The sequence below is a fragment of the Triticum dicoccoides genome, chromosome 4A, assembly GCF_002162155.2.
Source record: "Triticum dicoccoides isolate Atlit2015 ecotype Zavitan chromosome 4A, WEW_v2.0, whole genome shotgun sequence".
Classification (NCBI taxonomy): Eukaryota; Viridiplantae; Streptophyta; class Magnoliopsida; order Poales; family Poaceae; genus Triticum; species Triticum dicoccoides.
Window position 1 is genome coordinate 624,847,679 of NC_041386.1, and position 11,870 is coordinate 624,859,548.

At 46.6% G+C, this 11,870-nt stretch overlaps 1 pseudogene; it reads left to right on the top strand.

Moving 5' to 3' along the window:
• Positions 1-1,107: 1,107 nt before the first annotated feature.
• LOC119287469 lies at positions 1,108-2,816 on the top strand (annotated as a pseudogene).
• Positions 2,817-11,870: the final 9,054 nt, after the last annotated feature.

Genomic DNA, 11,870 nt, shown 5'->3' on the forward strand with positions numbered 1-11,870 from the left:
GATGTCGGAGGCGATGGAGCGGATTCGGACGATCCAGATTGGTGCCCGCCACTAGCCTGCCGTAGGCTCTGATCTTTTGGACCGGCACATTGCTCTATGTTGTTTATCTCCTCTTGCAGGCTTCGGCCGGTAGCATGTATCGTACCTTGGCTACGGCCGTTTTATCTTTGTTGTTAAGTGTTGAACCTGTTGGATGCTACCTTATGTGGGCTTTATTAATTTAAAGCCGGACGCCTCCGGCGTCTTCGTTCTAAAAAAAAGAATCGCAGGAAAGCAAATGGCATCAAGATTTGGGAAGAACAACCGCGGATCTGGGCCCTCGGCCTTCGAGCTCAGGGGAGGAACTAGTCGCCCGCGTCCTCCCCTTCTTGCTCCTCCTCTTCTTGCCTCCAACTCCATGTGCTGCTGCTTGGTGAAGCGCTGATGGGGGAAGAAAATGCATTACGGTGCTTGGGCGGCTCGCCGTGGAGGAGGACGTCGAAGAGGCGGGCCGCCATCGATTTCAGGAGCAGCAGAACAAACCCTGCACATGGAGTTCACATGTTAAACAATCTTGCGGGAGGAAACAAAGAAGCACATAAATTAGCAGATCTCAAACACACAGATGAGTGGAACAATGATACGCATGCAGCCTAAGTAACAATTAGAAAAAATCCAACAGAGAAAATTGGGGAAAAAACTCACATGAGGCTAGATCTGGAGTCTGGGAATCGAAATTTGACAAGTTATAAATCGCTGGGGTGGATGGGGCAATCGAGTGATGGTGTAGGCGCGCAGCTCAATGGTGTAGGGGCCTGGTCGCCTGGACAGATACGATGTGACTGTATCCGGTTGTATAACCGTGGGAAAAAAAACTAGGGAATCGTTGGTTGGGACCCGGTGGGCCTGGGCGCGCTGATCCACATGATTCATTGACGGGGAGGATTCGCGTTGCGTGCGCAAACAGATAGGATTGGCCATATTCGTGTAAACGGCATCACCTCAGCATCGTCCGTCCGTCGTCTGTTGATAATGCACGTGGGTGGCCGATGTAGCAGCACTGCCTCTACTCCGTGGATCTCGATCTCGATCCAACGCTGTGCCGTGGCCGTGATTCTATCTGTCTTGGCCTTCCAGATGCTAATCTATAGCTCCTCCTTCCAGCATACTGCACGTACAACAAGTAAATTATCCCCAACTTCGTGTTGACTTGTTGTACTCCGCGCGGCCATGGCACGGCCGCTACACTTCGTGCTGGTGCCGCTCCTTGCGCCGGGCCACGTTATCCCGGTGCTCGACCTGGCGCGCCTCATCGCCGGCCGCGCCGGCGCGCGCATCACCGTGGTCCTCACGCCCGTCACCGCCGCGCGCAACAGGGCCGTCCTGGAGCACGCTTCCCGCGAGGGGCTCGCCGTCGACGTGGCCGAGCTGCCGTTCCCGGGGCCGGCGCTGGGGCTGCCCGAGGGGTGCGAGAGCCACGACATGGTCACGGACCTCCCCGGCGTCATGCTCTTCTATGAAGCCGTGTGGCTGCTCGCCGGGCCGCTGGAGACGTACCTCCGGGCGCTGCCACGGCGGCCGGACTGCCTCGTCGCCGACACGTGCAACCCGTGGACGGCCGACGTCGCGCGCCGGCTTGACACCCCACGGTTTGTGTTCCAAGGCCCGTCGGCGTTCTTCCTCCTGGCGCAGCATAGACTGGCCAAGCACGGCGTGCACGACACCGACTGCGTTGCCGGCGACTTGGAGCAGTTCGAGGTGCCCGATTTTCCGGTGCGCGCCGTCACGAGCAAGGCCACGTCGCTTGGGTTCTTCCAGTTTCCTGGGATGGAGAAGGAAAGGCGTGACACGCTGGAAGCCGAGGCCACCGCCGACGGATTCGTCTTCAACACCTGCGCGGCTTTCGAGAGCACGTACATCAAGGGATACGGTGCGGCGCTCCACCGGAAGGTGTGGGCGGTCGGGCCGCTCTGCCTTCTGGACTCCGACGCGGAGACGACGACCGGAAGAGGCAACCCCGCGGCCGTCGATGCCGGCTCGGTCGCCACTTGGCTCGACGCGCGGCCGCAACAGTCCGTGCTCTACGTCAGCTTCGGCAGCATGGCCCGCCTCTTGCCGTCGAAGGCCGCGGAGCTCGCCGCCGGCCTGGAGTCGTCGAATCGCCCGTTCATCTGGGTGACTAGGGAGACCTCGACGCGGGGTTCGAGGAGCGCGTGGAGGGCCGCGGCTTTTTCATCCGTGGGTGGGCACCGCAGATGAGCATCCTGTCGCACCCGGCGGTGGGCGGCTTTCTGACGCACTGCGGGTGGAACTCCACGTTGGAGTCCCTCTCCCACGGCGTGCCGCTCCTGACATGGCCGCACATCGCCGACCAGTTCTTGAACGAGACGCTGGTCGTGGACGTGCTCGGCGCCGGCGTCCGGGTCGGTGTTAAGGTGCCGGCCATGCACGTGTTCATGAACCCCGAGCTATATGCGAAACAGGTCGTGAGAGACGACATTAAGAAAGCGTTGAGGGAGCTGATGGATGAGGGGGCGGAAATACGAACGACGGCGAAGAAGCTCGCGACGATGGCAAGGGAGGCGATGGCGGAAGGCGGGTCGTCGGGCCGGGATGTGGCCAATATGGTTCACCATGTGGGGGAGCTCGCGCACAGGAAGGACAAGGGCGTGTCCGAGCTTGGAAACAACGAGAAGACATATGGTCAAGTCAAAATTTTCGCTCTAGGATAATTTCTTTTTTAGGGGAGCTCTAGGATAATTAAGACATGTACTTAGTTCCTTCGTCTGGAATTATTTGTCGAAGAAAATGAAGTATCTACACATATTTTTGTTCTAGATAGTACATTCATTTTATTTATTTTTATTCTATGACAAGTAATTTCATACGAGAGAGTACTAGACATGAATAACAGGTCATGCCGATATGGTTTATTTTTTCAACGTCACTACAGACACAAGCGCTCATATACACACGCATACATTCAACCCTATAAACGCACACACCCACATCTTATCACTATGCGCTTCTCTGAAAGACCGAGTCGGCATATCATCTTAAAATTTACGACGTCACCGTGGACACCTTGTCATCTTGAAATTTACGCATCACCGGAAATCCTAAAATAAATCCAGAAATAAATGCGAGCACCATGATTTGAACCCTGGTGGGCTGGGGATACCACAATTCCTCTAACCATCCAACCACAGGTTGGTTCGCGCTATGCCAATATGGTGAGAGAGGTGTGGAGTACACCTATTATTCTCTTTCTGTTGGTTTGTTTCCGTATTTTTTATTTACATCTGTTTTAAGTGAAAGTGCACTTTTTTCATCCTATTTAATTATTTAACAAAAATTTTATTTCTGTTTTCAAGTGAAAGTGCACCTTTTCCATCCTATTTAATTATTTAACGAAAATATGACACCTACTAAACAATTATGAAACCACCCTAAACCCAATCAGAAGACCCCACCTAAGCATCTACGTTAATCACGTACAATGAATTATGTATGTGTGGTATTGCTCTTTATTTAACCATGTATATGTTCTTAAAACCTGTCTCTTTCAATATATTCGATGTCTTTTTTTGTCAAAAATGGCTTGACATGCAACAAGCACCTATATCTCACTCCAATTCCGAACCCCCACTACCCAACTTCCAACCGTTATGATCATATTAATTAGGCTAGACCAGCTATCAACCGTTCTACGTACACAGTGAAAGGACACCAAATACTCAAAGCACCATAGTATATCATACTACTTCCATTCCTAAATATAAGTCTTTCTAGAGATTCTAACAAGTGACTATATACAAAGCAAAATCAGTAAATCTACACTCTAAAATATGTTTATATACATCCGTATATTGTAGTCCATTTGAAATGTTTAAAAAAATTTATATTAAGGAACGAAGGGAGTAGTTTGAACATGGATCATGCAAGCCATAGAGAAAACACGGGCAAAATGGTGACATTCGCCACATTGGACGTATACACGGAGTTCTGCCACATGGCACCCGACATTGCACGCCTTTGCCGAGTGGCACCCAACAAACTTTTTTCTTTTCTTTTCCCTCTCCTTTTCTTCTTCTTCATTTATCTTGTACATTATTTGTTTTTTTTTCATTTTATGCTTTGTTCTACTCTACAGTATTTGTTCGCTCCTTCTCTTTTCTTTTCTTTATCCTATCTATTTTCTTTTATAGGCCTTAAGTGTATTTTCTTTATATGATTCAAATTTGAACTGCAAGAGCGGGGAAAATGGATAAAAATAGGTTAAAAAATCTTGATTGTGCTCTTGACCTATGTTTAGGTCTTCTCCAAAATAAGAATAGGAATCTCAAACCTTAGGGTGCCAAGACTTGAGAGGAACTAGTTAGATTATAGAAGGAAAAAGTGTCGGTTGCTTCATCAGCTAACCCTAACTTTTTTTTATTGACTGGATACACCATTACATGTTTCATGTCAAATTTCACTTTTTGGGTCCGTTTGCTATATTTTCGCCATATAAATGTTGCAAATTTCCTGGCCATGGATTTTTGGTTCCCGCTTGACGTACTTGAAAGATGCCGTCCATATGGCATGGTGAGGAAAAACCGACTAGATGAAAAATCGGTGGAGGGACGCGATGGGAGGGGGAACCGGTTGACGGAGACACTAGTAGAAAAGGGGGCAAAGGTCCAGGCCGGGTCAGCCCATTAGTCCCGGTTCAGTCCAGAATCGGGACCAATGGGAGCATTGGACCCGGTTCGTGAGCCCAGGGGGGCGGCCGGGCCACGTGGGCCATTGGTCCCGGTTCGTCTGGACCTTTTGGTCCCAGTTGGTGGGACGAGCCGGGACCAATGGGCCTCGCTCCTGGCCCACCACCATTGGTCCCGGTTGGTGGCTTGAACCGGGACCAAAGGCTCCCCTTTAGTCCCGGTTCATTCCACCAACCGGGACCAATGAGGTGCCTATATATACCCCCTCGCGTAAGAGCAGAGCACACTGCTCTGTTTTTTCTGGCCGAGGGGGAGAGGGCTTGGTGGTGCTCTAGCTCACCTCCTATGCACACAAGGTGTTCGATGGAATGCCCGAGCCACACTACTTAAGCTTTCTCCTCTCCAAGCTCGACCTCCAAGCTCCATTTTCCTTAATATTTGTCTAGGTTTAGCGGTCTGTCACGCCCCGTCCCCGTCTTCACCGCCGTCGATCACCCGCGCCGAGCTCATCGCCGGTGCCACCGTGGTGAGACTCTTGTTCTTATCTTCTTTCTGAAAGGAAAAAATATATTCTTACTTGTATGTTTACATAGATACTTGTATTATTTTCTTACTTTTATTATTTCATATTATATAGTGCGATGGTTTTGGTATCCACCCCCGTCAGCCCTCGTCCTATCTATGATTCGGATGTGGTATATATGTTATCTTTATAACTATTGGTTCATTTATTGCTTATGAAAATTATGCCGACCAACGTGACATAGATTTTATTTATCTAGGATGTATGTGAACCGGAAATTCTAACCGACCCTATTGTCGAGAGGTTAAATTTAGTTGAAGAAGAAAACAATTTTTTGAAGGAAAAAATAAAAAAAATTGAGGAGGAGAAGATGATATTGGAGTTGCATGTTGCGGATGTCGTCGATGATCACAAGATCAAGATGGATGCAATGCGCTTGAAGATTAGAAAGATTAGAAAATATGCCATTCATACCGAGGCTTGGTATCATTATGCCGTTGGATCAATTGTTACCTTGGTTGCGATTATGATCGCATTTGTTTTCGCATTGAAATGTTTTACATAGTTTCAATGTATGGTTTAATTAATTAGATGCTCTGGAGAGCTATATGTTGTTAGATGAGAACTATGTATGTACTTTGGTTTTAATGTGATGATGAACTTCTATTAATTTGGACACTTAATTATATATAATGCACGCAGATGAACCGGCAACGGATGTACGGTGACAGACACACCTTCGAGTACATTAAGGGCGTGCATGAGTTTCTCGATGTGGCTGAGGCAAACAAGCAGAATGGTTTTATGTGTTGTCCATGCACTGAATGTGGGAATACGATGTCTTACTCTAACCGAAAAATCCTTCACTCTCACCTGCTTTACAAGGGTTTCATGCCACACTATAATGTTTGGACGAGGCACGGAGAAATAGGGGTTATGATGGAATACGGCGAAGAAGAAGAGTACGATGACAACTATGTGCCCCCTGAATACAGTGATGCTGCAACGGGGGGAGCTGGTGAAGATCAAGAGGAACCAGACGATGTGCCCAATGATGCTGCAACAAGTGAAGCTGCTGAAGATCAAGAGGAACCAGACGATGTGCCCGATGACGATGATCTCCGCCGGGTCATTGTCGATGCAAGGACGCAATGCGAAAGTCAAAAGGAGAAGCTGAAGTTTGATCGCATGTTAGAGGATCACAAAAAAGGGTTGTACCCCAATTACGAAGATGGCAACACAAAGCTCGGTACCGTACTGGAATTGTTGCAGTGGAAGGCAAAGAATGTTGTGCCTGACAAAGGATTTGAGAAGCTACTAAAAATATTGAAGAAGAAGCTTCCGAAGGATAACAAATTGCCCGATAGTACATACGCAGCAAAGAAGGTCGTATGCCCTCTAGGATTGGAGGTGGAGAAGATACATGCATGCCCTAATGACGGCATCCTCTACCGCGGTGCATACAAGGATCTGAACACATGCCCGGTATGCGGTGCATTGCCGTATAAGATCAGACGAGATGACCCTGGTGATGTTGACGGCGGGCCCCTCAGGAAGAGGGTTCCTGCGAAGGTGATGTGGTATGCTCCTATAATACCACGGTTGAAACATCTGTTCAGAAACGGAGAGCATGCCAAGTAGATGCGATGACATAGTGAGGACCGTAAGAAAGACGGGAAGTTGAGAGCACCCGCTGACGGGTCGCAGTGGAGAAAAATCGAGAGAAAGTACTGGGATGAGTTTGCAAAGGACCCAAGGAACGTATGGTTTGCTTTAAGTACGGATGGCATTAATCCTTTCGGGGAGCAGAGCAGCAATCATAGCACCTGGCCCGTGACTCTATGTATGTATAACCTTCCTCCTTGGATGTGCATGAAGCGGAAGTTCATTATGATGCCAGTTCTCATCCAAGGCCCTAAGCAACCCGACAACGACATTGATATGTACCTAAGGCCATTAGTTGAAGAAATTTTACAGCTGTGGAATGGAAACGGTGTACGTACGTGGGATGAGCACAGACAGGAGGAATTTAACCTAAAGGCGTTGCTGTTCGTGACCATCAACGATTGGCCCGCTCTCAGTAACCTTTCAGGATCGACAAACAAAGGATACCACGCATGCACGCACTGTTTAGATGACACTGAAAGTATATACCTGGACAAATGCAGGAAGAATGTGTATCTGGGCCATCGTCGATTTCTTCCGACCAACCATCAACGTCGAAAGAAATGCAAGCATTTCAAAGGCAAGGCAGATCACCGGAAGAAGCCTGCCATGCGTACCGGTGATCACCTACTTGCTATGGTCAATTATTTACACGTAATCTTTGGAAAGGGTCCCGGCGCACTAGCTGTTCCGAATGACGCTGAGGGACACGCACCCATGTGGAAGAAGAAATCTATATTTTGGGACCTACCCTACTGGAAAGACCTAGAGGTCCACTCTTCAATCGACGTGATGCACGTGACGAAGAACCTTTGCGTGAACCTACTAGGCTTCTTGGGCGTGTATGGAAAGACAAAAGATACACCTGAGGCACGGGAGGACCTGCAACGTTTGCACGAAAAAGACGGCATGCCTCCGAAGCAGTATGAAGGTCCTGCCAGCTACGCTCTTACGAAAGAAGAGAAATAAATCTTCTTTGAATGCCTGCTCAGTATGAAGGTCCCGACTGGCTTCTCGTCGAATATAAAGGGAATAATAAATATGCCAGAGAAAAAGTTCCAGAACCTAAAGTCTCATGACGGCCACGTGATTATGACGCAACTGCTTCTGGTTGCATTGAGGGGGCTTCTACCGGAAAACGTCCGATTAGCCATTGTGAAGCTATGTGCATTCCTCAATGCAATCTCTCAGAAGGTGATCGATCTAGAAATCGTACCAAGGCTAAGGAGTGATGTGGCGCAATGTCTTGTCAGTTTCGAGCTGGTGTTCCCACCATCCTTCTTCAATATCATGACGCACGTCCTAGTTCATCTAGTCGACGAGATTGTCATTCTGGGGCGCGTATTTTTACACAATATGTTCCCCTTTGAGAGGTTCATGGGAGTCCTAAAGAAATATGTCCATAACCGCGCTAGGCCAGAAGGAAGCATCTCCATGAGCCATCAAACAGAGGATGTCATCGGGTTTTGTGTTGACTTCATTCCTGGCCTTAAGAAGATAGGTCTCCCTAAATCGCGGTATGAGGGGAGACTGACTGGAAAAGGCACTCTTGGAAGTGACTCAATAATATGCAGGGACGGATATTCTTGGTCTCAAGCACACTACACAGTTCTATAGAACTCTACCTTGGTGACCCTGTATGTCGATGAACACAAGAACAGTCTGCGCTCCAAACACCCGAAGCAGTGCGACGACTGGATTACATGTGAACACATCAGGACTTTCAGCAGTTGGTTGGAAACACGTCTCAAAGGTGATAACACTGTTTGTGATGAGCTGTACTTGTTGTCCAGGGGACCATCTTTGACTGTATTGACTTACAAAGGATACGAGATAAATGGGAATACATTTTACACGATCTCCCAAGATCAAAAGAGCAACAACCAAAACAGCGGTGTCCGCTTTGATGCAGCAACCGAGAGGGGAAAGGACACATATTATGGTTACATAGTGGACATATGGGAACTTGACTACGGACATGATTTTAAGGTCCCTTTGTTTAAGTGCAAATGGGTCAATCTGTCAGGAGGCGGGGTACAGGTAGACCCACAGTACGGATTGACAACAGTGGATCTGAAAAATCTTGGGTACACTGACGAACCGTTCGTCCTAGCCAATGATGTGGCACAGGTTATCTATGTGAAGGACATGTCTACCAAACCGAGAAAAAGAAAAGATAAGGAAGAGAATACATCATATGATGAGCCAAAGCGCCACATAGTTCTTTCAGGAAAAAGGGACATCCTGGGAGTGGAGGGCAAGACAGACATGTCTGAAGATTATGAAAAGTTTCATGAAATTCCTCCCTTCAATGTCAAGGCTGACCCAAGCATCCTGATAAACGATGAAGATTATCCATGGTTACGGCGCAATAAGCAAATGACACAAGCGAAGAAAAAGTAAAGACTTTCTACCGCAACTATTATGATGATACCATGCCAACTTTGTAACACACGAGTATGATGTGCCAACTTTTTCAGAGTTCATTTGAAAACTATGAATTTAGGTCGAATTTTCTCTATAGGTGCATCTATGTTCATTTTTTTAGTAAAGTTAATCACAAACTTGTGATTCACACAAATTTCAAAGAATTCAAATTTGAAAACTAATGGCACTAACAGAAAGTTTATATTTTTTTCTAAAACTAATGGCACTAACAGAAAGTTTATAATTTTGCTGACCTCAAAGCAAAAAGAATTAAAAAATAAAGCAAAAAACAAAAGAAAATAAATAATACAGAAAACAAAACAAAAAAACTGGAAAAAATAAAAATAGCAGCAATAAGTATTTTTTGTAAGTAGAAACAAAATAAAATAAATAAAGCAACAAAGTAAACAAAAAAACTAAAAAAGTGTTTTCAAATTTGAAAACTAATGGCACTATCAGAAATTTCATAATTTTTCTAAAACGAAAAGCAAAAAAGAATTAAAAAATAAAGCAAAAAACAAAAGAAAATAAATAATGCAGAAAACAAAACAAAAAAACTGGAAAAAATACGGCTCGCCCTGGCCCATGACCATTAGTCCCAGTTTGTGCCACAAATCAGGACTAAAGGGTTGGTCCTCGTTGCGCTCAGAGTTTACTCCCACCTCGCCAACCGAAGGGCGCCCACACCGGTTTATAAGCCCGTCCCTCTCTGCCTTGTTGAGCTCCTCTCAAAGTGAAAATAGATGCCATATACAGGGAATTTGACCTAAATTCATAATGAATTTCTCTAAAATTCATAGAAATTGATTATGAATTTAGGTTGAATTTTCTCTATAGGTGTATCTATGTTCATTTTTTAGTAAAGTTAATCACAAACTTGTGATTCACACAAATTTTAAAAAATTCAAATTTAAACTATTCAAATTTTAAAACTAATGGCACTAACAGAAAGTTTATAATTTTTGTGACCTAAAAGAAAAAAGAAATCACTAGAAAACTATAAGTATTTAGTTCTAAGTAGAAATGAAAAAATAAATAGCAAAAAAGAAAAAAATGCCTATAATATTTGTTATGACTAACTAAAATTACCAAATTGAGTATAATGATAAAACACAGTAATATTAAATAGCAGGAAAAAAATGACTCAAAAATCAATTTTTATAGTAAAGTTATTCATAAACTAGTGATTCACACAAATTTTAAAAAAATCAAATTTAAACTATTCAAATTTTAAAACTAATGGCACTAACAGAAAGTTTATAATTTTTGTGACCTAAAATAAAAAAGAAATCACTAAAAAACTATAAGTATTTAGTTCTAAGTAGAAATGAAAAATTAAATAGCAAAAAAGAAAATGCCACCTACTGGGGCAGTACGCCCTGAATACGACTAGAAACCCAACCATGGACCAGGATTCAGGCCCGCAGCAGGCCCAGTAGGCCCACAGGCATTGTAGTGTCCCATTAGGCCCATAAGCCCGCAGTTCAGAGTAGTTCGAAAGGGAACACAGAGCAGGGCTTATAAACAGGTGCGGGAGCTCTTCGGCTAGCGAAGTGGGACTAAAAATCCCACCGCACCGCACCGTGGCATAGGCCATTGGTCCCGGTTAGACGCACGAACCGGGACCATAGGGCGGCATTCATACCGGTTCGTGGCACAAACTGGTACGAATGCCTACCTATGGTCCCGGTTCGTGCGACGAACCGGGACCAATGGCCTCTGCTTCCCGCCCTTTGGGCTGCCGAAATGAGACCTTTGGTCCCGGTTGGTAGCACGAACCGGGACCATAGGTGGCATTGGTACCGGTTCGTGCCATGAACCGAGACCAATGCTTCATGTATATATACCCACCACTTAGCGGTTTCAGTTTACATCGCCCATTTCCCCCCGACGCCACCGAGCTCATCGCCGCCAGGCTGCCTCGCCGTCGCCGCCCACGCCGTTGCCCCTGCCCTGCCCCTGAGCCCACGCCGACGCCGTCCGCCGCCCACGTCGTTGCCATCCGCCGCCCCCGAGCGTGCCCTGCCGCACCCCCTGCTCCTCCGAGCCCGTCCGCCGCCCCCGAGCGCGCCCTGCCTCGCCGTCGTCGCCGAGCGCGCCCCGCCGTCGCCCTCGCCGACCCCGAGCCCGTCCTCGTCATCATCGCCCTCGACGTCGGCCGCCCGCATCTCCTCCCCGATCCCGCCAGGAGAGGTAGCTACCGCCCCATCCTCCCCCCTTCCTTCCTTCCCCTTGCAAAATATTGATATGATGAATTTGATATGATGAATGAGGGGGGTCATGTGTATGTATGTATGTGTGTATGTATATGTAAATATTGATATGATGAATTTTTTGTTCATATATACTGTAGATGTATGTATGATGAATTTTGATATTTTTGGTTCATATATAATGTAGATGTCTATGTATGTATGGAATGATATCGATGGATGTATGTATATAGAACATTCGTAGAAAATATGACGAATCCGATATGACCAATGTCCCCCTCCGGTTCACTCGGGAACACTAACTCTCTCGGAGAAAAAATATTATCGGGGAGAAAAAAAGTTCTAGGGTCGTCAAGGGGT